Below are 26,590 nucleotides of genomic sequence, written 5' to 3'. Positions count from 1 at the left end.
TTCCCACCTTATCTTATACCGCCTTCTGCCTTGCTCACTGTCCTCTGGCTACACTGGTCTCTTATTTTAAATTCTTCAAACATTTTGCATTTGCTCCAGTGTAACGGTCTTTGTGCTTGCTTTTTATGCTTGGGTTGCCCTTCCCCTGACCCTTGCATGTCTCATTTCCTGTAGGCGCTTCAAGTCTCAGCAAGGTAGAGAGGCCTGACCTGACAACCTAGTGGTCAGCTGGCTCTTGGCCACATCAGGTCACTATCTACCACATTGTATTTTCTAGATTTTCTTTATGGGAGTTATAAAACTTAAACCGTATGAAATTAACTTTTTAACATGTATAGTCATTTATTGTTTACTAATTTTTTGCAATGTAAGTTCCATCAAATCAGGGGCCTCTTATATCATATTAATTGCTGTGCCTTAAGGGCTTAGAGAGGAATCTCTGAAATATAATAGGTACCCTTTAAAACATAATGTGTAGAATGAGTAAATGTTTGAAGAGATTAGATATTTAGAACATAATGTTATGTCAGACACTGTAAAGGGTGTGAGGTTTTTAACCTACTCGGTAGATAACAGACCCCTGGGTCACAGACAAAAACAGTTTATTACTCATAACAAAAGCAGCAGCCGAAGGCGTATATTGCATCAGTTGCCAGTGTCTAATCCTCGGATCCAGTGAGGGCTTGGTGGGACCTGTACATGCAATGGGATACATTACGGGAGAGGAACCCAAGATTAAAGTTGCTGGTGGGCTTCTCATTTTGAGAGAGAGAGACAGACAGAGAAAGAGGCTGAGAGAGAGGAAGGGAGAGGGAAGAGATATTCCCTTTTTACTCTAGAATATAAGCAAACATTTCCTGGGAAAAGGAAGGAGAGGTCTGTATCTTCATTATCCCGGGCTATGTCTAGGAAGGAAGATTTCTCTATGCTTTATGATCCTGGAATGTCTTCTTATGTAAATAGTCTTAATTTGGTTATAAATGCCTTTGCTCAGAGGACTGAGACCCTGTGTAAACATGAGATATTCGTAGAAAATGATTTCTCAACACACAGTTTCCATGTCATTAACTAAGGACTCTCAGTTGTATTTACTTTTACCTTCTGTAAGCAATCTTGTTCAATAACTCTGGAAACCTTTCCATTGTCCAGTTTGACTGGTGCCCTGGCCTGGCCACCGGCAGGAGAGCTTAGACCCAAGGTATCTGAGTTTAAGGACACTTGTTCATTCACCATCCCCATCGACATTGGTAGCATTTGGTGTTAATGGTGACTTTCCTTGGACTTTACTAGCAGGTTGAGTAATATAGCTCAAGTTAAATAATAGTCATCCAGTAGCAGAAGTTTGAAATGCAAGGCTCATTTAGAGACGTGTTTGGGATGAGTATATTTCCCTCCCCCTCATCTCATTGCCGCCCTTTTAAAGTCACAAATGCAAATCTAGGGACAGCTTCTGAGAAAGGCAGATTGAAAGGCTTAAAGATGACTGGGTTCTAGTATGTATCCCAGAACAAAGGACTAGTTATATACCAAGCATTAAGAAGATTCCACTGGGCTCCTCAACCCAATTTAAAGGCTCTTACTTTAATCCTTTAATACTGTATATTGACTCCTTACCTCTGCAATAGGATTAAAATATTCTGCCCAGGTTGTTCCTTTTCAAGAGTCCTTATTGGTTTTCTTGTTCTTCTTTATTTCTTATTTCCTTTATAAATGAAAAACTAAACAAAAGTAAACAAAAACATTGGCGGATAATCTACATGTGTCTGGCACTATAGTTTATAGAGATGAATAAGACTGGGTCCTGCTCTCATGAAGCTCACTATCTAGTGGAATAGACATAGAAATAACTATCACAGTGCAGTGGTCCCTACATGGGGTTGATTTTGCATCCCCACACAGGAGATATTTGGCAATGTCTGGACACAGTTTTTGTGGGTTTTTTTGTCATGACTGGGAAGGAGGGGTTACTAAGAGCATCTACTGTGTAGAAGCTACGGCTGCTGCTAAACACCCTAGAATTCACAGGCCAGTTTCCTACAACAGAAGTATTCAGTCCAAAATGTCAGTAGTGCTAAGATTTAGAAACCCTACAATAGGGTAACCAAGCCAAACCAGAAATTAAGAAAGACAACGTGATTGCATGATGGAGGATTGAGGGTCTCACTGTAGGATGGCAGGGTTGGTCAGAGGAGACGTACCTGAAGAGGTGAGTTTTGAGCTGAACTTTAAAGGACAATTAGGAGTTTTCCAAGCAGATGTAGGAGGGTATTGTAGGAACAAGCTCCCTCACGGGCTGGGGCATGGGACATTGATTTCCTGCTAGAGAACTTGTTCCCCAAGGCTACTGAAGACCACAGAGGAGTAGTACATAGGAAATAACCAGGATTACACAGAGTAATAACAACCTACCTTGTTCAGACATCTACACTGTGCTGAGGGCAGAGAGGCAGACTGGCCAGTCCTTCTCAAACCTGGGCACACAGATTACCTATCTCAGCTACACTCATAGTTAGATGTGGCCATGTAACTGAGTGCAGTCCTGGACTATTGGCAGGATTGAGGTGTCCACTTCCAGGCCTCGCTCATAAAAGCCTCCAATGTGTAGTCCTTGCTCTCTTTTCTCAGCCACAGTCTAGAGAAATTCTAAGGCCCTGAGGAGGGAGGTGTCAAAGATGGAAGGAAGTTGGTCCCTGAATCACTGTATAAAAGATTACGCACCAGACTTCACTAGAGCAAAGATGAAGTTGTTACAATGTTAAGCTACTGAGATTTCAGGGTTTATCTCTTATAGTAGGAAGTGTTACTATAATTAATCTAAGTATAAATAGTGCCAGGTACGTTAGCTACATTATCCCTAATCCTTTTGATAACCTTGCAATACAGATGTTATTCTACATATTTTAAACATAAGGAAAAAGGGCTCAAAGTAGTTAAGCAACAAAAGCTATTAAGTGGAGTGAATCAGGGATCAAATGCTTGCTCTTTCCAATGCACTTAATGGTATGTGCTCTCTCTCTCTACAAGAGCTAGTTTTGAATGACTCTGGATAACTTTTTGGAGGGAGAGGAGCTTTCCTATAGAGACTTGAATTCTTCTGTATTTCTTCTGGTTTGGTGTGGGGGAAACATTACTCCCAACCCCCATATTTCCATGCCTGGTTTAATATACCAGTGCAGTGCTCTCATCACTTAAAATTTTTGGTCCACTGGTAACATGTTTGGTAAATAGAAACTGCACTTGCATAAGTGGTACATTGCTTGTCAGACATTCAGGGATGAATTAAAAAAAAAAAGTAAAAAACTTTCACAAATGTAGTTGTCATGCTCCTTAATTATTTTTTTCTCCAATGAGCTGAAAAGGTACATAAAGCAAAGGCCCATTCTGCCTCTCTTAGCTGTTGGAAGCCATGTTTTATTTTCCAGTTAGAGAGCTTATTGGCCCTTAAGGCTGCTGGATGGGGAAGTTGCCAGTAGGCAGACAGAGTCATTAAGGGAAATGGGTGTTTACATATAGCAGCCCTGGGAGATCTGGCAGTTCTTGTGTGGATAGAAATGAGGTAAGGGCCTGAGAGGAGCAGAATGTACGTCTTTGATGGGGCACATATGAAAATCAAGTGGAAGAACAATGTGGCTGGATCTCAGAGTGGAAGTGTAAGACATGAGGCTGGGAGGTCACTGTAGTGCTCTTGGGCTTTCAGTCTGCCCAGCTTCTCCTTCAGCTTCTCCTTGGGAAACCACCTCTCCTCTATTATTAGTCTTTGAAATTAAATTGGGGTTGAGCACCTTCTACTTCCTGGTTTGGGAACCTGACCCAGACTTGGCCCATCACTTGATTTAGTCCTCATTACCTTCTACTGATCCCAGCCACAGTAGCTGTTATAGAAATGAGCATATTACCCAAGCAGCACCAGTATGAATAATCTCTAAGATGTTTCTGTGTGGGAAACCTATAGGAATAACAAATTTGGAGGTGAAGTCAAGATCATGAGTTTACATTTTATTTGTCGTGTCTTTGTCACATTCATATAGAAATGTCAATTAGGCAGCTGGGAAGTTGAGTCTAGGTTTCAGAGAAGAGCTGTGGACAGGAGAGAAACGTTTGTAAATCATGTGTTCCTTGGTGGTAATTAAATTCATAAGCACACATGAGATCACAGAGTCAAAGGTTAAGAGTGAGCAGAGAAGAGGGCATGTGGCTGGGCCTTGGATAACTCCAATGTTTAATGGCCAAATAGGAAATAATGGGTCTGAAAATGAAGACAGAATGGATAATCATAAAGGTAGGAGGAAATCAAGGAGGTCATTGTGTCAACTAAGGCAGAAAGAAAATGTTTGAAGATGTTGTAATCAGCAATCCTGATAGTTGCTGATACGTACAGTAAGCTGAGAACAGAGAAATACTTTGAAACTGAGCGACATGCATGCCATTGGTGACCTTTGGAGCTATTTCAGTAGTGTGATCAGAGCCAAAGCCAGAGGGAGTGGGTTAAGAAGTGACTGAAGAGGGAGGAAATGGAGATGAGTTATCATAGACAACCCTTCCAAACCACCGAACCCTTAAAGTGCAAAACGGAACCACTGGCAGCTGGAAGCATGCATGACAAATTGTGGTTTGGGGTTAGATTTGCCTGGAGTTTTCAGAATCAAGAGCATATTTATGGACCCTGATTCTTGATTCTTGGCTTTTTGTCCATGGTACAGTTCTGTTCAACCAACATTTATTGAGTATAGACGTTGTGTTGTAGAGAAGAACAGAATTTGGTTCTTGGCTTTGAGAAACTGATTATCCAGATGGGGAAAAAGACTTGCAAAAAGAGTATTTGAATTCAACATGTTAATGCAGTGATGGGGTACAGAGGAGGTGCTCCTGAGTGGAAGAAGTATGATAGCTGAACCAAGCCTCGAAGGATATGTAGGGTTTAAGTTTCTCTCTTTGGAAATCTAACTATTCTATATATGGAGCCAACCCATAGAAAGTGGATGTCAATACAATTAGCCTTCATGTACTCAGTGGAATAAATGTGCAGAGAAGCAGAAGCCTGTTTCTTTAGACCCCTGATGCTGCCCAGCCACCGCTAGTTGGCTCTGTATCCACTGAAAAAGAAACGAGCAGAGCAGCTAGGTGTGTATAGAAAAGAATCTCTCCTAGACTTCTTATCTCCATGGGGTTTCAGGATGAAATATACCAGCTCCACAGGGAAGCCTCTGACAGATGGGAACCTATCTAACAAGCCATGGAAAATGAATAGGCTGGCTCCGAGAGGGATAGCACAGCCATATAAATCTATTCTCAGGGATGTGGGTGTTGGCGAGCCCCAATGACCCACATTCAGAAATATTTGTCTATTAATTAGGGCAGGTGGTTCCATCCCAGAAGGCTTTGCCTAGCAACAGTAACCAAGACCATCTGCAACTTCAGCCCTGTGAAAGAGCTTCAAGTGGGAGAAATAAGAGTGATGTGCATGGTAGCAAGAGAAGGCCGGGAACCTCAGCCCGATGCTGTATTGTGCCCCTGTTTTTCCCTCGCTGAAATCAGGAGTTTCTGACAGACCAACAGAGTCCTTAAAATAAAATCTTTCTCCCCTCACTAACTTAAAAATCTGTATGGCTTTTTCATCTGGCATATGATTACAATAGTGAATGGTTTCAAATAAAAATATTAAACAATGTTTAAGAGTTATTGCAGGATGGTTGGGACATAGAAAAAGGACAATGGAGCCTTTAATAGATACTTACATTTTATTCAATTTATACATTGAGCAAATGTTTATTTAGCATTTTTCACATATTGGGGGCTCAATATTGAACAAACAGAGTATCTGCCTTCAAAAATTTAAAATCTATGGGAATAAATCAATAAAGTAATATCAGTGCAATGAAATAATTACTGCAACAGGTAGCTCTCAGGGCAGGAAGCTCTAAGTACAGGGAGCTCCTGGAAGACAGAAGTAGCCCTATCATTGAGGGCTCCTGGAAAGTTAAGAATGGGAGGTAAAGTATGAGAAAAATTAAGATCTATATTGAGGATAACAGAAAGTATGGTGTTCTGAGATGTGCTACAATGTGTATCAAGGCCAGGAGACATTAACAGGGCATATTTGTTGAATGAATAGTTCACTGTGGCTTGGGACTTAGAGGACTGAGATAGAAATGAAGTGGAGAGGAAGAGAGGTAAGCAGTGGCTATGTCATTAAGAGTCTAAAATGCCACACACTAAAGAGTGAGGATGTTGCCCTTTAGGTCACCAGAGAAAAGTTTTAACTGGAAAGGAAGCAAACTCATGTTCGTACTTTGGAAAATGTTCATTAGTTTATTCATATCCCAAAAAATACACAGAAAACCCCGTTGTATGGCGGACATTGCTTTGGGAACATAGTGGTGTTCAAAACAGGCATGATTACTGCCCTTGTAGCACTTGTAAGACAGATGTTAAACAAATGATTTGAAGGGTCAGTGGGATATAAGTGTGGAGCATGAAGACAAAGAGGCTAGAGACAGGGAGGTGACTTAAAGGCCTGTGGTGATAAACCAGACAGAAAGTGATGGTGGCTCAATCCAAGGAAGATAGCAGGATTGGGAGTAATAGATTAATTCCAGATGTGGTAAAAAGTGGGAAACCCTAGGATGCTATGACTGAATGTATGAAGAAGAATGCGAACGGCAACTGGGATCTCCTGGTGACCATATACTTCTGTTGATGAAATATGTTCAGGATTAGTTTGCTCCATGAAGAAAAAGGAATCTGCTCAAATTTTGCAAATCTATTGGTGCATCTTAGAATTAAATCCTGTGGTGGTGAGAGATGACATAGAATTTCAGGAAGCACTGATATTTGAAGAGAGCTGTTAATATCTCATACTCTCTGCAGAAGATCACTTGATATGGCTAGTTTCTGGGCGGCTAACCTGAAAAAGATTTAGTACAGGTTGAGATTCAAAAGTCTATTTAAAATTTTTACTTGGACCTTTTCTTGAGCCAGAGCTCATCCAGTGGCAAATTCTTACATTTTTAACTCATGCCAGAAGATTTTTTTCCAAGCTATTAGTATATTTTATATTAAAATTGTTTAAATTTTAATTATGAACATTTCAAACACATAAAACATTTAGAAAATATTTTAACAGACACCTATGTACTCAGCAATCATGAATATTAAGTAAAATTATTTTTATTTAAGCGGTTAAAATATAATTAAATCACAATTTCCATCTCATCATCCTTAATATCTTAGAGAAAATAATCACTGTGAAATTGATAAATAGTATCCTATGTACTTCTTTTTCTACCTTTACTAGACATAAGTGGATTCACAAACAACACATAGTTTCTTTAACAATCCAACCTAAATTGTAGCTGGCAATTTCTTCTCTGATGATTGTTCAATGATTATCAATCATTTTCCAACTCTTCTTGTTCACTCAACATGTTGTGCTTGAGATTTTCAGGTGGATAAAAGTGGACTCAGTTTATTCATTCTAATAGCTGTATATACTCGTTGCATGGATGATCACAGTTTATGGATCCATTTTCTTTACTGAGAGACAGTACCTTTCTGTCCTTTGCCTTATAGAGAAGTTTCTCTAAGTAAGCAATTAAGAAGCAGAATTGCTGAGCTACTTTCTCATCATAACTTGCTGATATCCATGTAGTTGCCTTTTGACAATCTGAAAGCAATAGAATCTCATGGTTGCTTTTACCTTCATGCTTCTGATTAGTGAGGTTGAGCTTAACCCCTCATGTTTTATTTATTCGAGTTTCTTCCACTATGAGTCACTTATTAACATGCTTTGTCCATTTTCTCTATTTGTTGCTTCTCTTTCTGTTATTTTTCTTTCTTATTGACTTGTAGAAGTTCATTCTATATCTTGAGAACTTAGTCCTTTGTTCCAGGGATTGTAATATTTTCATCCAGTTTGTTACTTGTCTTTTCATTTTTGTGGGTTTTATTTTCATTTATGGAAAAGAGATTTTTGCTGTTGTTTTGTTTTGCTTTTATTCGAATGGATAGCATTCCTTATTCATATTTTATTCTTGTGAATCCATGGCTTAGAATTATATATATGTGTGTGTGTGTGTGTGTGTGTGTGTGTATATATATATATGAATTAAGTGGAATTTGTTAATAAAACAGTTTTTTTTTTTTAATTCAACTTTTAGGCATGGGGGTACATATTGTTTCTTGTTAGTTTTACTTAATATGTGTTAAAATATGTGATTTTTTCTTCATTGCATATTATGTTTCTTTTGTACTCTAAGAAATTCTTTCCTAACTAAACACAATAAGGTTATTTTTTTTCTTCTATACATTTTTCTAAACATTTTAGAGGATTACTGCTCACATTTAAGTATTTTATCTAGCTGAAGTTAATTTTTGCATATAGGTAGAGGAAGTGTTCTAATTTTGTCTTTTTCCATATGAACAGCCAATTAATGGTCCCAACACCATCACCAGTTTTATAAAAACCTACTTCTATTATGTGCCAAACTCTCATGTACATGAGGGGGTTGTTTCTTTGTTCCATGTTATGTTCCCTTGGTTTATTTCCTATTCCTGCACTTGTACCATCCAGGTTAAAATATTGACATTTAGTTAATGTTTGTAATTAGTTATAGGTGGAATATATATTTATATATTACATATTTATATTAAAATAAAAATATTACTCCTATAAATTCATACTGTTTCTCTTGTGCCTCCTCCTTCCTCCTTCTTATTACAGTTGCCTCTTCCATCTATTTTTCTCCTTTACAATGTCATCTTAGTCATTATTTAATTTTCAGTTTCCATAGGAATTTTAGAATCTCTATGTCAAATTTCTTGAAAGATCTTTTTGGAATTTTAACTATAACCACATTCAATTTGCAGATTTGTTTAGGGAGAATTGGGATATTTATGACATTATGATTACCATCCATGTAGATATATCTGTATTTGTTTATAGCATTTCTTTTTAATCTTCAATAAAATTTTATTTTCAGACCAAAAATGTTTTTTACATGAAAAATTTTGTTTTGAATATGTTTCATCTTGAAAATAATTGTCCATTTACATTTGACAACAGTCATGTTACCTCTTCTGTTTTTTTCCTTTTAATTTTCATTCACATTTAACATATATAAAGATAAGTGAACAAATCATAATAGTAAGTCTTAATTACAAAGGGGTCATAATCAAGAAACTGTCACCCAGATAAAGAGAAATTTTTAAAAGTTAAACTTGAAAGAGAATATTATGCACATCCTGGAAGTCTCCTGGTGTCTCCTTTTCCTCCTTGACTCATCACCCTTCCTAGGGATCGTTCACTGTTCTTACTATCACACATCATTGAATAGTTTGTCCTCTTAAATATGTGATATGAATGGGATGTTTGCCCTTCCCACATGCGAGGACACAGGGAGAAGGCACCACCTATGAACCAGGAAACAGGCCTCAGCAGACACAGAATCTGCCAGTGCCTTGATCTGGAACTTCTCAGTCCCCAGAACTCTAACAAATAACTTTGTATTATTCATAAGCTATCAACTTTATAGTATTTGGTTAAAGAAGCCCACATGCATTAAGACAGTATTCCGTTATGTGAATATTATTTATCCATTGGAATCATTTATTCCCTGAACTCTCAGTGGGCATTTGGATAGTTTCTAGTGGGGGACCATTATAAACAGGGCTGCTGTGAACAGTATTGTACCTGTCCTTTGATGAAAATATGCATCTAATTATTTGGGTATAAATTTAAGTGTGGGATTAATGACTCATATGATATATATATTCAACCTGTAGTCGATACTGCCAAAGAAATTTTTAGCACTCTATGGAGAATTCTGATGATCCACATTACCAACCATTTGTATCCCTTTTCTTTTTCACTGATTTATTCTAATGGGGAAATAGTGGGATTTCACTGTGGTTTAATTTGCATTTTTTCAGATGACTAATAAAGTAGAGTATTTTATATTCATATTTTATTAACCATTTGAATCTCTTCTTTTGTAAAGAGCCTGTTCAACCTTTTGTTCATTGTTCTATTGAGTTGATTGTGTTTTTCTGATTGAGTTGGAAAAGTATGTGTTGGACACTCCCCCAACACACACACATACTACACTTTTCACTCCCTTGTCAGTATATTTTAATTCTGAATCTAATGTACTATAACTTATTTTTCTTTTAAAGCTAGTGCTGCTCATATCCTACTTAAGAAATCTTTGCCTACTCTAAGATCATGAAGCCATCCTCCTCTGTGTTTTTAAACCTCTATTGTCTTACCTTTCACATTTAGGTCTATGATCCACTTTTAGTTATTTCTGTATATAGTATGATGTAAGGAACAAGACATATTTTCTTGCCATTGGCATCCAGTTGGAACAATACCATTTATTGAAAAGGCCACTTTTGCCTTCATTGCCGTGTCAGTTTTGTCACAAATCAGATAACTGTATGTTTCAGAAACTATCTCTGTATTCTTTTCTGTTCTGCTGATTTATTTTTCCCTCTTTATCTCAATATCACACTGTATTCATTAATATAGATTTATAAGAGCTCTCAATATCTTATTGGGTATGTCCTTCATTTTTATTGTTCTTTGATATTACTTTGCCTTTTCTTGGCCATTTGCATTTTCGTATAAAAATTTAGAATCAACTTGTAAACTTCCACCAAAAGGACATTCTGGATCTTTGTTGGAATCACCTTTATTGGAATTGCATTGATTCAATAGATCAGTTTGGGGGAAGATTTGGAATTTGACAACGTAAAGTTTTTCATTCTATGGCTATAGAATATCTTTCAATTAACTGGGTCTTCTTTAACTTCTTTTCTTCTTCTTTTTTTTTTTTTTTTTGAGACAGAGTCTTGCTGTGTTGCCTAGGCTGGAGTGCAGTGGCATGAACTCGGCTCACTGCAACCTCCACCTCCTGGGTTAAAGCAATTCTCCTGCCTCAGTCTCAGTCCCGAGTAGCTGGGATTACAGGCATGTGACACCACACCTGGCTAATTTTTGTATTTTTAGTAGAGATGTGGTTTCACCATGTTTGCCTGGCTGGTTTTGAACTCCTGACCTCAGGTGATCCACCTGCCTCAGTCTTCCAAAGTGCTGGGATTACAGGTGTGAGTCACTGTACCTGGCCTTTAACTTCTTTTAATTTTTTGGATTGCTCATTTGTAAATAGCACCCTTTAAGATATTTGTCTTTATTTGTTAATTCTGTATTACGTTCATTTCTCTTGGAAATAACATAGAGATGAATGTTTTTCAAGCTCTCTCTGTCGTTACCTGACATGTTTAGCCCATGTGTGTTACTGATATGTGTTAATTTATTTTCTCCCACCTGTTTTGAATTTTCTACTTATTATGTTTTGCCCTTAGTTTTAGCTCTATATTTCCTGCCTTCCATAGGGTTAATCTATTTTATTTATTCTCATGTTCCTCTTTACTGTTTTGAAAAGTGCACGTTATGCTTCTAATTGTTTATAGGTTTCCCTTAATATTTCAATGTAACACTTCCTTTGTGGGAGTGGATATAAGAAGTTAGTAGCGATCATGACACAATGTATTCTGAGTACATGACCCATGACAGGTGCTCAAAACCAGTAATTATCATTATGAGGATTTTTAGCACTCTTAGAGATAATTTTAAGATACAAAAATCATCCTTTCTTACCTCTCTGTTTGTATATCTCCCTGTATCACTCTCTACATACCTTTCTAGGACTAAGCAGTGACGTTAAACCTATTCTTAAAGAACTTTTATATCTGAGTTATTTCATTGTAAGAAGAAAATTGAGTCACTAAAATCTCCAGGGATGTTTAGGCTACCAAAGACAGTATAGTCAAGAATAGTGGAGCCTCAGCTTGAGGCTTATGAGACTGGAAGCTGAAACATGCTTTTTCCACCTCATCTACCTGTATCTTGTTAAAAGTTGGCTATGGTGACACTCTAATCATCTACTGGGAAGAACAAACACAAAGGGTTTTTGCCCCCCCACTTTTTTTTTAATTGGCCGTGTTATAGCTATTAACAGAATCATGGCTTTTACTTCCCATCAGGAAGTTTCTCTTTGTCCTTCCCTCTTAATCACAATTTATGGTCTTCTGGATCTGAGGCAGAGTTATAGATCTTGGACTTTATAGTCTTTTAATCTACAAAAATTCTGACTCAAAAGTCACAATCTCAAAACCCCACTCATTCAAATATCAGCCCTAACACAATTTAGGAATCAAAAATTATATTTGTTTGTTATTTCTGTATTATGTTTTTCTCTTTTAAATAATTAGAGCCTTGACTCTCAAAGGGCCTTGACTCATTTCAAAATCTTTATTATTTTTTAAATTTAAGGATTATTTGACAATAGTATTTATAAAACAATGAACAATACTATTTTCCATATATAATGTCTGAGTCATTATTTGACTCTATCTACCCAGTAGATATTATCTCCCATTCCAAGATATGTATTATTCCCTTGCAAAAGCAGACAAGACAATTCAGGTGTAAACTCTACAGGAGAGACAATAGGATTTTACTGTTTCTCATTTTTAAAATGTGTTTGAAATGCTATGTAATCTGCTCTAATCTTATTTGGGAAATTGAAAGCCAAATCCAAAAATAACCATTTCCTACTTTTGTGTGCATTCTTCAAAGATATGATGAGACTGGTGGTTAGAAACAAAAATACGAGTGAAACTAATCTTGGATAATACTCTAACAATGGCATTAATTTTTGCTTCAAGTTGACATCAGTCAACTTAAAGTTTGGGCATATCAATCAAACTCAGGATCGATCAAGGTAGGGATAGGTGGCAATAGGGAAGAAAGAAAAATCTACATATACTTAGAAAGCATTTTTATACATGTTGAGATTTGCTGAAACTTTGCCTTTCAATAGTAAAGCAAATATTTTATTCTTGTGAAGGTCAGCAGTGAAATGTTTTAAGAATTAAAGACAGTGGGGCTATTTTTGTTAAATTTGACAAGCCTCAGAGCTAACTACTTTCTATGTCAACGTCTGATTGAAGGGACATTAGCTTTAACTTGCAGTAACCGAATTCTTTGACCACTTTTCCTTGTTTGTTTGTTTTAAGTGATGCTCCATCTCTCCGGTGACACGTATAATTAGGTAAAAGGCTGAGAAAAACAGCTGGATCCCAGGGGAATCCATATCCATGAAATTGTTTTACTCCTTCCAAATTGCTTATGCTCTCCAGTTGTTACAAGAAGTTCTTCCACCAAATGAAATTGCTATTTTAATTGTTACCCCCTGCTTTCCATGTCCCCAGTACTGCCTTTCCCTTCTTGTTAATCCATTTGGATGCATGTTTATTCTTCTACCATGAGTCCTAAGAATAGGTTCTGGTCCTCTATTCTGTTTTCTTTCTCATCTTCTACTAAAGACATGCACCTGTTCTGCAGTTAATGTTATCAGCTACTATGGAATTTCCTAATTTCTGGCGATCTCCAGAAAGTCTGTTGTTTAAAGCAAACTTTTCCACTTATTTTTAGCTTTTCTTTTTCTTTAGGAATAGAAATCGTCTTCTTTTTCTTCACAACATGTGAACAGGAAGAATGTGTGGTCTGTGTGTCCAAGAATGTCTTCCTATCATGGTAGAGTGGTCCTGTCTCCAAGGTGCAGGACTCCCTGCCACTGGCTTTCTTAGCATCACTGTTTGAAACGTATAATTAGAGGAACACACTGTGAGGTTCTGTGGGACTCTAACCCATTTTTATTTACTTTGATTTGTTTTGTTTGTTTGTTTGTTTCTTTTTGAGACAGAGTATCACTCTGTTGCCCAGGCTGGAGTGCAGAGGCAGTCTCAGCTCACCGCAGCCTAGGCCTCCTGGGTTCAAGAGATGCTCCCACCTCAGCCTCCCGAGTAGCTGGGATTACAAGTGCCTGCCACCACACCTGGCTAATTGTTTGTATTTTTAGTAGAGATGGGGTTTCACCACGTCAGCCAGACTGGTCTCAAACTCCTGACCTCAGGTGATCTGCCCACCTTGGCCTCCCAAAGTGCTGGGATTACAGGAGTGAGCCACCATGCCCAGCCCCCATTTTTCTTAAAAAAATTTTAAACTGCTGGTTTAGGGGAGGCATGGTGTTGGAGTAGAAGTAAGAACATGGATTTTGAGGTCAGAGTGACGTGAGATTAAATCCCTGCCCTAATGTTTACTTACTGTGCAATTTTGCACAATCTCTTAACCTCAGTTCCCTGTCTTTAATATGTGAATAATAATACTTGCCATAAAGGAGGGTTGTTAATTTTAAACGAGATAACTTATATAGTGTTAGGACAGAGCTGGCACATCATAAGCTCCTAACGCCATGTTAAATATTAATAATGATATTAATAATGTTGGAGCATAGAAAGTCCTGTTCCCCACACAGGCAACCTACTGATGGAATTCAGGAAAAATATAGCCAGAAAGTTAATTTGCTTTGTGAACTGGTCGAATGAAAACAGGAGATGTGGTTATGCAAATTCCAGAAATAATAGCTAACATTTATTTCAGCTTGCCAGAGCATATTCTCTGCCCCACTGGTTTTTAGATATTACTGTGAATAAAAATCCCTGAGTAGCTTGTTACAAATGCAGAGACCCAGGTTCTATCCTTAGAGGTTTTAGTTTATTTGCCCGTGGGTTCATGATTCTGCTTTCTAGGGAGTACCCCAGGTGTCTTCACTGACTATATATTAAAAACTGCTGCAGTGGGCTTTGATTCAGGCTGATCCTATTGCTTGATAAAGCTTACTTTTCTTATATAGTTTCCCACCACGATGTGAGCCACAGTTCAAAGGTAACTGGCTTCTAGTGCGTTATAAATTATCCATAGAGACAGGTTAGTCAGACTGCCTTGGCCTATAGAATACTCTCGAATACAATATTGCTCGGTAGTTACAGCCCGAGTTCCTACAAGGCATTAAGTTCTTTCTAGTTTATAGCTCATTGGCCGAATTGAGTTTGACATCACTGGAACAGGTAATCTTTGTACTACTATCTTTGCAACTTTTCTATATATCTGAAGTTACTCAAAATAAGATTATTAAAAAATTTAGCTTGTAAGTTCATATTTTCTCAAGTGCCTTTTCAAACACAGTATTACAAATAATAGTAATAATTATCAGTATAAATTAACAGGAAGGCTGTACTTTTTCAGGCAAATTCCTACAATGAATGCAAATAAATAGTTGTTACTGCAGATGAAACTTCACTTCCTAAGGTGCACTCTCTGCCCTTTCCATCCCTGAAGCTAAGGAGGAATAGGAGAAAGGAGAGCCAGGGCATAGCTGTAGGGAAGCACATCCAGGTAGCGCTTAGTAAGGGCTTAGGTGTCTGGGTAGGAGGTGCAGGGAGAGAATCAAGAGGAAGCACGATCAAGGTCAGTGTTTGGAAAATCTGGTTGACCATCGGAATCCTTTAAGACATTTTCTGATTGAAAAGGTCTGGGAAGAGGCACAGAGATCTACATGTTCTTTTTTTTTTTTTTTTTTCTTTTGAGATGGAGTATCGCTCTGTCACCCAGGCTGCAGTGCAGTGGTGTGATCTCTGCTCACTGCAACCTCCACCTCCCAGGTTCAAGTGATTCTCCTGCCTCAACCTCCCAAGTAGCTGGGACTACAGGCACACGTCACCACTAATTTTTGTATTTTTAGTAGAGACGGGGTTTCACCATATTGGTCAGGCTGGTCTCGAACTCCTGACCTCAGGCGATCCACCTGCCTTGGCCTCCCAAAGTGCTGGGATTACAGGCACGGGACACCATGCTTGGCCTGAGATCTGCATGTTTTAAAGGGTCAGTAGTGATTATGATGAGCAGTCCAGTTTGGGAACCACAGATATCAGCAATGAAGCAGAAGTTAGGAGAAAAATCACAAGAAATAAATGCAGGTAATTGAACCCCAAGAGAACTCAGTTATAGGGCAACTGAGTAGTCAGAGAGCTCTTTCTAGTGGGGGATACAGAGGGTAAGAGCTAGTGTCTAGTTACAGAAACTCAAACAGGAGAGCTGGGACTACATCAGAGGCAGAAACTATGACTGGAGATGGGAAGTGATTTTAGTGTTCTAGGTTAGTGCTGGTGAACTAGGATATAGGAATGTATCAGGTAGTTTGTGTACAAACACCCGCTAGGTAAATAACTGTGAAGGTATTTGGCTTCTTCTCAGTGACTTTTGGTTTTCTGGATTTTTTTTTGAAAGGTTTTCTGGATTTTTTTTTTTTTTTTTGGAAAGTTATTATTGATTCTTCTGGGACTAACACTTGTGTCAAAGCCTTGGCTCTGAAAGCACATGAATGCCAGGGGCTCTGGGTTGTAGAAAGAGAGTGTGACAGGATGTGGCTTGTGCAGTCGTCAATACGTACAAAGGATATTGGGTACAATTATTTTTAATAAAATATTTAATAAGATATTTAGGGCATATTTATGTATTAAAATACATAAAAATATAATAGATGCATATATAGTTACTAACAAGCTTAAACAATAAAATATCACAAATAAAATGGTTATCCTCTCTATACCCATGTCAGAATGCATCTTCCTCTTTGCAACCTAAAATAACTATTATTCTAAATTTAGCTTTTACCATTTTAAGGACCATCTATCTGACTATCATTTATTGACACATCTCAACTTTCATGTAATTGTTGTCATGCTTTATGAATCCTTCTTTCTTATTTCAGCATGTGTTCTTGAGACATACGCATATTGCTACATGTAGATCTAGCCCTTTAATTTAGTTGTCTTAGGAACACATTAGAATTTATGCATGTGTTATTAAACACTGTGCTACATTGAACATGATCACACATATCTCCTTGTACCCTTGTACTACTGTTTTGCCAGTATGGAGAGTGTTGAGCCAAAAGGTATGTTCAGCTTCTGGATATCGCCAAATTGGTCTGCAACTGGTGGTACCAATTTACATTCCTACCAACAGTGCATGAGATTTCTTAATGCTCCACATTTTGTCAGCACTTGATGCTGTTTGCCTAAATGATGTTGTTTGAAGGGTTATTGCTGATTCTTTTGTACTAATCAAGTATTTAATGGGTATTCTTTGTTTTATAAATGAACTTGATTGCATATATTTAAGTGTACAACATAGTGTGTGTGTGTGTGTGTGTGTGTGTGTATATATATATATACTGAAATGATTACTCCAGTCAAGCAAACTAACATCCATAACCTTTCATAGTTACCCATTTTTGTGTGTGTATGTGTGGTGAGAGCACCTAAAATCTATTCTCTTAACAAATTTTCAGTATGCAATACAGTATTATTAACTATAGTCTCCATGCTGTACATTAGATCTCTAGACTTATTCATCCTACATACTCTAGACTTATTCACTCTATGTAACTGCAAATTTGTACCCTTAAATCTGTATCCCCTCATTTTCTTCCCCTCCCCTATCCTGGTAATCACTGTTCTACTCTCTGTTTCCATGTATTCAACTTTTTCTTTAGACTCCACATATAAGTGAAATCATGCAGTATTTTTATCTGGGTCTAGCTTTTTTCCCTTAGCATATTGTCCTCCAGATTCATTCATAAATATCAGGATCTTCTTTTTTAATGCTGGATAATATTCCTTTGTATACATATGTATATGGGCACTTGGGTTGTTTCCATATTTTGCCTATTATGAATAGTCCTGCAGTGAACATGACAGCACAGGTATACTTTTGAGGTTCTTATTACATGTCTTTTGGGGATATGTCCAGCAGAGAGATTGCTGGGTCATATGGATAATTTGCATTTTTCTCAATTACTACTGAGGTTGTGGTCACTTGGGTTTCTTCTTCCAAGAATGTTTTGTCAATACTTATATCTGTTTTTTTCTTCTTTTAATTTTTAATTTTTTAAATATTGATTTCAAAGAGTCTATATATTTTGAACACTAATTCTTGCTTTTAATTGCATTGAAAATAAGTTCCATCAAATTGTGGTGCATCTTTTTGAAGGCCACTTTCTTGAACATAAGAAAGTCAAGTAAGGGAACAAAGAAATGTGCATCAACTTTTTCTAAAGTAGAAGGATGAGGAAGTGGGAGATGCTGGCCAGTTGCTAAGGCCAGAGGGAAAAGAACAGGATACAGCAGTTGGTGGAGTCTGAGGCAGCAGCTCTGCACAGCACCCATTGAGGTCAAGCCCTTGGAAGGACTTAGATGCTTTATTTGGTCTCTTGCTTGTGAGTTTGAGCAGACCTATTGCCACAGAACAAAATATGACTAAAGTAAAGAATACATAGCCCAGTTGTTATTTTATTTAGCAAATTCTTAGTAAACACATACTATATGCCAGGCTGTGCACCAAGTTTCTAGTATTATACACATGAAAATGACACAGAACTTGACCTTCAAGAGAGTTCAGGATTGTTAAAAGACTCCTCTCTAATGAAGTCATTGTAAGAAAAGGTGGTAAGAGTTTTAACAGCACTAAGTACAGGACAATATTGGGGCCATTGATTTCTTCATTTGTAAAATACTTATAGAACATCTACTATGGGGCCTAGGGATATAGCAGTGAACAAGAGAGGCAAGACCTCCTGGAGCATATATTTTAAAGATGTGAGATAGTCATAAGCAGTTAGTAAATAAACATACAAAATCACTGCCATAAATTAGTGATCATTAAATATATTTATAAGTAACATAATTCAGACAGTGACAAATGTTGTGCTGAACAGTTTTAAAAGGATAATGTCATGAAAAGTGTTGAGGAATGGATCTGCTTCATCCAGCATAGTCGGAGAAGGTCTCTCTGAGGTACAAAACATTTGAGTGAGCTATATGTGATGAGAAAGAATCAAACATATGAAATTCAGAAGAAGAATATGACAGACCAAAAAAAGCAAGTGCAAAGTGCAAGGCTCCAAGGCAAGCATAAGTTTGGCATTCACAGATAAGCACAAATCCTAGAAAAAGAAGTAATGGGATCTGCTGGCAGGCAGTAGGGTTTCAGGTTAAAGTCAGGCTTTGCAGAGTAGATCACACTGCAAAATCTGGAAGGATGGAGAATGAGCTAAAGAACCTTCTAGCTAGAGGAAATAACACGTGCAAGGTCAAAGCTTTTGCATCTAAATCCATTACTGTATCTAATTACAGAGTCAGAAATAAGGTCCTACAAGCCACTGCCTACAATGTTTCAAGATGTCTGTGCTCAGCCCAATTGCCTGTACAATTGTGCTCCTGATCTGGAGTCCTGACACTTCCATAGGCTCCATAGTTAGGAAAGGAATATCAGATCATGCAACAATGGAATATGTTTTCCCCCAGGGAAGTAGCAGAGTGCAGACTCGGATTATCAACTGGAGTTAAGAGGGTGAGATAGGGATCATCTGAGACAAGTTTCAGCCAAATTCCCATCACTGAAGCTTGTACTTTGACTTTGGGAGTTGCTGCCAGATTGTTTAAATTTTTCTTCGCTGGAAATTTCATGTGGGTTTATGGATAATCCCATTGAGGGGGACAAACAGCTGAATACAAATGGACTTGATTCTACCCTCTTGGATAGCTAACGGGGAGGTGAGTAACGAGCCTTTAAATTATACCTCCTGGCCAATGATCCAGGTCTAAGTAAAACTGCAATCCAGCCCCTGCCAACCTGGATTGCCACAACCCCCATTTCAGTGGCTCTCAATTGTCACTCACTCCAGAGAGTGGTTGGAAACACGTGTAAGTTTTAGTAGTCTTTGTGATACTTAGAGACCCCCAATGTTTTTGAAAGAGTAGGGGAATATTCACTTGACCAAGTGAGTGCTTCTGATGATAGGGGGCATAAGATACCTCACCCTTCCCTGGGGCTAGCCCTGGTAAGTCTTGTCAAATTTATCTGTATGACTGTCAGTTCAACTTAGATGACTCCAATCATTTGAATTGTTTCTGGTGATGAAAATAGTCACCAGGAGACTAGGAAACTCCATACCTCTCAATCAGTAACATAACCACCGCCATCCTTGATTTCACTACTTTTGCTCCTTCTCTTATCTGATTTCTTGAAGTTCAGCAGTATTATAAAATAAGGGTGTTTTTGTTGTTGTTATTTGTAACATGATGATGTATCCTCATTACTTATTTCTCATCCCAGGATCTGAAAAACTTTCTGAAGAAGGTACATAGAGCTGCATTTTGCACTTGGAAATCATTTTCTAATCACAAAGCCCACAGAAAGAAACTTCAGGTGAGGAAAGTACTGTGTTTCTCCAGAAGAAAGACATTCTAGATGTTATTTCATCAAGGCATTTGGGTAACATTGTCAACCTGAGGGAAGGAACTTGTGTAGCATATTAATTTTACCAGCTGAATAGAAAGGATGCCATGGGTGTATTTTTGTCCTTCACACACACACACACGCATGCACACACATATGCACACATACACACACACACCTGTATCTTTTTTTAAAAGGCTTTCTCTCCCCCGTCTCACACACCTGTATCTTAATAGGTGTTTGGGCTTCCTCAGAGCTTGGTAGGCATCACTGTAGGACCTGCAAGCTAGTGCCCTGTGGCAAACTTGCAATTTGAACTTCTTTTCTAGAATACTGAGATATAGATGATGACCACTTGGTCTCTTAGCTTAGGGTTCCTATGGTTTTTTAATGTATTTTATGGGAAACGATTTCCATTGGAATACTAATAGGGTAGCAGCATGAAGCATGTAATGGAATCTAGGAATTTAGCAGCTCACTCTCAGGACTGTTCGCTCTTATCTTGTGTGCCTAAAAGTCCCTCCTGTCATAGAGATTCACTATACTTTGAATTTAATTCAACAAGCATTTAGAAAATGTATAACAGTTCCATGTGGTAGCAGCTCCTGGACCACACTGTATGGCTTCTGTAACCCCCAAGAAGCAATTGCATGAAAGAAGTTGTAATTAGTCCCAAGCACTAAAACAAGAATAATAATAAGTTGTAAAATCTACAGACAAAATAACCAAAATAATCCATGTAGCAGATGACAGGAAGGAGAAAGATCAATCTTTGTCAGAATTTTCAGAACTGTCAGATGATCATCAAGTAAGAGGTAGCATTGGAAGATGGAGAATATTTGGAAAGATATGAAAATCCAGACTTTAGATTGAGATCACATCCTTAATCTGGAAAACACATGAACCTAAAATGATTTGCCACAGTGGATGAATCCTCCCAGTTAGCTACCATTAGATTGGATGACCTGGTCACTTTAGTAAGCTACTTAGGTCTGAAGATAAGTTCCCAATAAGGCTTAGGCTGCACTTTCTGAGTAGTGTATATCAAATGTGGATAGTATTATATATGAATCTCGGTACTTCCATTTATTATTTGTATGACTTTGGATAAGTATTCAAACTCCATAAGTTTTCACTTTTGCCTGTTACGAATGCACTTTAGTTTGCATGATCATTTCAGAATTAAAACAAGTAATTCACCTCACCCATAGCACGTGCTCAGTAAATGCCCACCTGTATCCTTAGGCAGGAAAGCTGGCTACAATGGTCTCAGTCTTTTTCAAGTTCAGTATTCCTTAGGGAAGTAAAGTTAGCTGGAACTTAGACACAGAAATGTTGCCTATCTTCACTTTGCTTTTCTACAAGCTAATGTTATTGAAACTCTCTTGGATACCTCAATTTCTTGGGTACCTAAATCTTTAATACAAACAGCAGTCATTGAATCTTTTCCTCTGATCTTTGCCATAGGATCAGCTGAATTCTGAACTCATCTTTCCTTATTTTATAGTTTCTTTTTTTTTTTTTTTTTTGGAGACAGAGTCTTTCTCTGTCATCCAGGCTGGAGTACAGTGGTGTAATCTTGGCTCACCACAACTCCCGCTTCCTGGGGTCAAGCAATTCTCATGCCTCAGCCTCCCCAGTAGTTGGGATTAAAGGTGTGTGCCACCACACCTCACTAATTTTTTATTGTTAGTAGAGACAGGGTTTTGCCATGTTGGCCAGGCTGGTCTTGAACTCCTGGCCTCAAGTGATCTGCCCACTTCGGCCTCCCAATGGGCTGGGATTATAGACATGAGCCACTGCACCAGCCTGTTTTATATAGTTTCTAACACAATTCCTTGCCCCAACACATAGCTGATTTTATAAGCTTAACATTGTATGATTCTATATCTAACTCCAGTGCCCACAACTATTCTGAAGTAGGCCTGTCCTAACTTTCAGTACCATATACTATGTGCAGCTGTCCCTTATGCATTAGAAAAGAGTGCTTTACTTTTGCTCTGCATCAGAATTTCATGGGGTGTTTGTTCAGTGCCTTTTTTCTCTAGTCCCCTTTTTCCTTTCATGTTCTGATTTGATTAATCTGGGTAGATTCTATAATAATCTGTTTATTAGCAAGGAGTACTCCAGTAATTCTGATATAACCTGTTCATTGTCTAGTATTTGGAAAATGTCATTCCAAATACTAGACAGCGAAGATGTCAAGCAAGGAATGTACATGGTTTGTTCAGCGTGGAAATTATTGAGAGTGGCCTGTAAGATTTTTATTGGGAGTTTCATATGAGTTATGTGAATAACGTGGGTTCATATTATGAAGAAATTTGTTGGAAAGAATAAAGTGGTTAAATAGACTTTGAAATCATTACCCATCCATCCAGACCTACCTCTACTTGGTCTGTACCTTTAAAATAATTATTTTAAAACTTAACAATATTGGCCGGGCATGGTGACTCATGCTTGTAATTCCAGAACTCTGGGAGGCCGAGATGGGAGGATTGCTTGATCTCAGGAGTTCAGGACCAGCCTGGACAACATGGCAAAACCCCATCTCTATTTTGTAAAAATAAAAGAGAAAAGAGAAAACGATTAACAACATCCAGAAATTATGACAGAAAGTTAGAGAAGTCAAAGCTGTATTTTCATGATTTCCAGTAACATTATCAACAAAAATATAGATATTTGTCTCTTCCATTGTCAAGTCAGTCCCATTCTATACATCTTTTAGAACTACACAGGTATTTGTACTTTTGTGCCTATTGATAACTTAAAAAAATTAGACAGTAACCTTAGTTAATATTTTTAAATTTAATGCCATCCTCAAGGTACAGAAAGGAGCCTATAGAATTTCCCATTCTTTATAAAAATGGTAAAAATAATTTTCATTGTAAAACATTTGTTTTGGGAGTTAGGAAAGCACCATAGACTATCATTCATCCATCTGCCTCCTTCCTCCCAATACACACACTTTAGATATGAGAAATCTGATGCTCAAAGAATGGATTAACGTGACCAAAAGAATATTTAGGGAAGGCTGGCATAAGTCTAGACATATGAACCAGTGAAATGGAATTAATAATCCAGATATAAACTCATACATCTATGGTCAATTGATTTTGGACAAAAGTTCCAAGATCATTCAGTAGGGAAACAATAGTCTTCAACAGATGGTTCAAAGCAACTTGCAAAAGAATGAATTTGGACCCTACCTCACACCATTTACAAAAATTAAGACAAAATGAATCATAGACCTAAGAGCTAAAACTATATGTCTCTTAGAAGAAAACACAGGCAAAAATCTTCATGACATTCAATTTCACAATTTTGTTTTTAAAATATGATAGCAGAAGCATAAGTGACAAAAGAAAACAGATAACTTGGACTTTATCAAAATTAAAAACATTTTGTTTATCAAAGGAAACTATCAAGAAAGTAAAAAGACAACCCACAAAATGGAAAACAATATTTACAAATCATATGTCTGATAATGGTCTAGTATCCAGAATATACAATTCAACAACAAAAAGACAAACAGCCCAGTTAAAAATTACAAAAATCTTGAGTAGAATTTCTCCAAAGAAGATATACAAATGGTCAACAAGTATATGAAAAGATGCTCACCATCACTGGTCATTAGAGAAATGCAAATTTAAACAACAATGAGATGCCATTGAATGCACATTAAGATGACCATAATAAAAAATATGGAAAGTAACCAGCGTTGGTGAGGTTACAGAGAAACTGGAAACGTAATACATTGCTGGTGCAAATGTAAAATGGTGTATCCACTTTGGAAAGAAGTTTGGCAGTTCCTCAAACAATTAAACATAAAATTACCACATGATACAGCAATTCCACTCCTGGAAATATACCCAAAGAATGCAAAACATATGTTCAGACAAAACTTGTACAGTAATATTCATAACAGTACTATTTGCAATAGCCAAGCAGTGAAAACAACTGAAATGTCTATCAACTGATGAATGGGTAAATAAAAAGTGGTGTGTCTATACAACAGAAGGTTATTCAGTCACATAAAGGAATGAAGTACTTATATAGGCTACAACATGGGTGAACCTCAAAACCATTATGCTAAATAAAAGAAGCCAATCACAAAAGGCCACATATAAGATAACTCTATTTTTATGGAATGGCCAAAATAGGCAAATCCAGAGAGACAGAAAGCAGATTAGTGATTGCCAGGGACTAGACGAAAGAGGCAATGGGGAGTGATTGCTTAATGGGTACAGGGTTTCTCCTTAGGGTGATGATGTTCTAGAATTAGATAGTGGCGGATAATTGCAAAGCATTGTGAGTGCAGTAAAAGCCACTGAACTGTACACATTACGATGATTAAAATGGATAATTTTATGATATGTGAATTTTACTTTAATGAAACAAACAAACAAAAAAACCATGTGGGGTCTCATGATTATTACTTCTACATCAGTGTACTTTCCCCCAACCCATGTTCAGTGATGTTCTGAAACTGGACAGCCCTTAGATACATACCTCATGACTATCCATATGGCAAAAATATTTCACTTATTTCTTAGGTAGCTGGATGAAAGTAACATTAGTCTTTCAGTCCTGAGCACAGTGCTATATACAAGCAATGGAAATGCTAGTTTTATATTTTTTCTAGTTATGTAGAAAAAGTCCCAAAGTGGACACAATGGACTGTGCCATCACATCACAGAAAGTTCCTAATTAGAAGGCCACCTGGGGGGACCGGCACCTGTCAAAAGCAAGAAAATTGCCAAAGGGGGCAAATAATAGACCCAGCACCCTGGGGGATAATCAATTTAACAGCTTCAGGCTCAGGGCCATCTGCTAAAGGTCAGCTGAAAAGGATGGCTATCAAAATTTGAAACTTAATCTCCATGGCTCTGAGGGCTATAAGGCCCAGCCCTGGCACTTCAGCTGCAATTGGAATCCTCAGCTTTAATTGCCAGATCGTCAATTTCCATTGACTATCTGCTCTTGCTTGGATCCCTGCCTTGTGAAAAGGAGACATGGGGATAGACAAATCATTGCCTGAACGGAGGCTGATTGGTGGAGCCCTGTTTTGATATCTGGCAGCCAATCTTTTATAAAGCCTTCTGGGAATGAAGAGGAGGAATGGAATTTTGTGGAACACTCAGAAATGCTTGTCCTTGAAATAATGTCATTGGGAGCATTCCCTGAGGGTTCCATTACCTGGGCTGGGGAGCATGACTCTGCAATTGCTTGAGACTTAGATCCAATGTGATGTTCAGGAGTTCAACTCTCCTATCTGAGTGGCACTGCCCTTCCTCATCCAGCCCCTCAGTACAGGCATCTGACTAGTAGACTAGTAAACACCTTGCTCTCTGCTTGATTTTTTTTTTTTTTTTTTTTTTTTTTGAGATGGAGTTTCACTCTTGTCACCCATGCTGAAGTGCAATGGTGCGATCTCAGCTCATTGCAACCTCCACCTCCTGGGTTCAAGCAATTCTCCTGCCCCAGCCTCCTGAGTAGCTGGGATTACAAGAGGTGCCCAGCACTACACCCAGCTAATTTTCTGTATTCTTTTTAGTAGGGATGGGGTTTCCTACCATGTTGGCCAGGCTGGTCTTAAACTCCTAACCTCAGGTGATCCACCCACCCAACCCTGCAAAGTGCTGGGATTATAGGCGTGAGCCATCCCGCCTGGCTGGTTTCTGCTTGATCTTATAGCCCAGAAAGCACACAAGAAGAAAGCACCAGAATGCCTTCCTGGAGACATGGCACGTCAGTTTCACTGCTTTAAGAACCCAGCACGTGTACATGAGGCACTCAAGACTATACAGCAGTCTTCTTACGTGTGTCAACCAACTAAAAGTTTACACCAACTGTATGAGGCACCCATTGGTACAATTATCACCAAGTTAAAAATGCATAAACTTGGGCCCAGATGAATGTATGCTTTTCTCAAGGTCACATAAAAAATTAACTGTTAGTACCAGCATTCTCTTCTCATTCTTTCTCATGCAAAGATCACATTTGTTCCACCTCACACTGGGAAAAGTGAAGAGATGAGTTGGATGACTAGACATTTGTTTTGTCAGAAAAGTAAGCGTTATTGGGCTTTGAACATAATACACTCTGTCCTTTCATTTCTCTCATAAAGGATTGTCCCTAAGCCTCAAAGGACACAAGTAAACTCTCTGAAACCTGAAGTAGTTGGTCTCAATCTATTCTTTGTCATCAAACAAGTGCAAGGGTCAAAGATAAAAACTGTATTGCTTGCTTCTTGGATGCCACAGTCCAAAATACTTCTGTCCAAATGTAAGTCACACCCAGGATGTGACAAGAATCTTTAATAATGGCCCAAGATGTAGGTATGGCTTTAGAGTTCTACAGTCATTCTGGCTCATACCAGTTAGAAGC

The sequence above is a fragment of the Chlorocebus sabaeus genome, chromosome 29, assembly GCF_047675955.1.
Source record: "Chlorocebus sabaeus isolate Y175 chromosome 29, mChlSab1.0.hap1, whole genome shotgun sequence".
NCBI classification, from domain to species: domain Eukaryota; kingdom Metazoa; phylum Chordata; class Mammalia; order Primates; family Cercopithecidae; genus Chlorocebus; species Chlorocebus sabaeus.
This window is presented reverse-complemented; position numbering follows the sequence as displayed.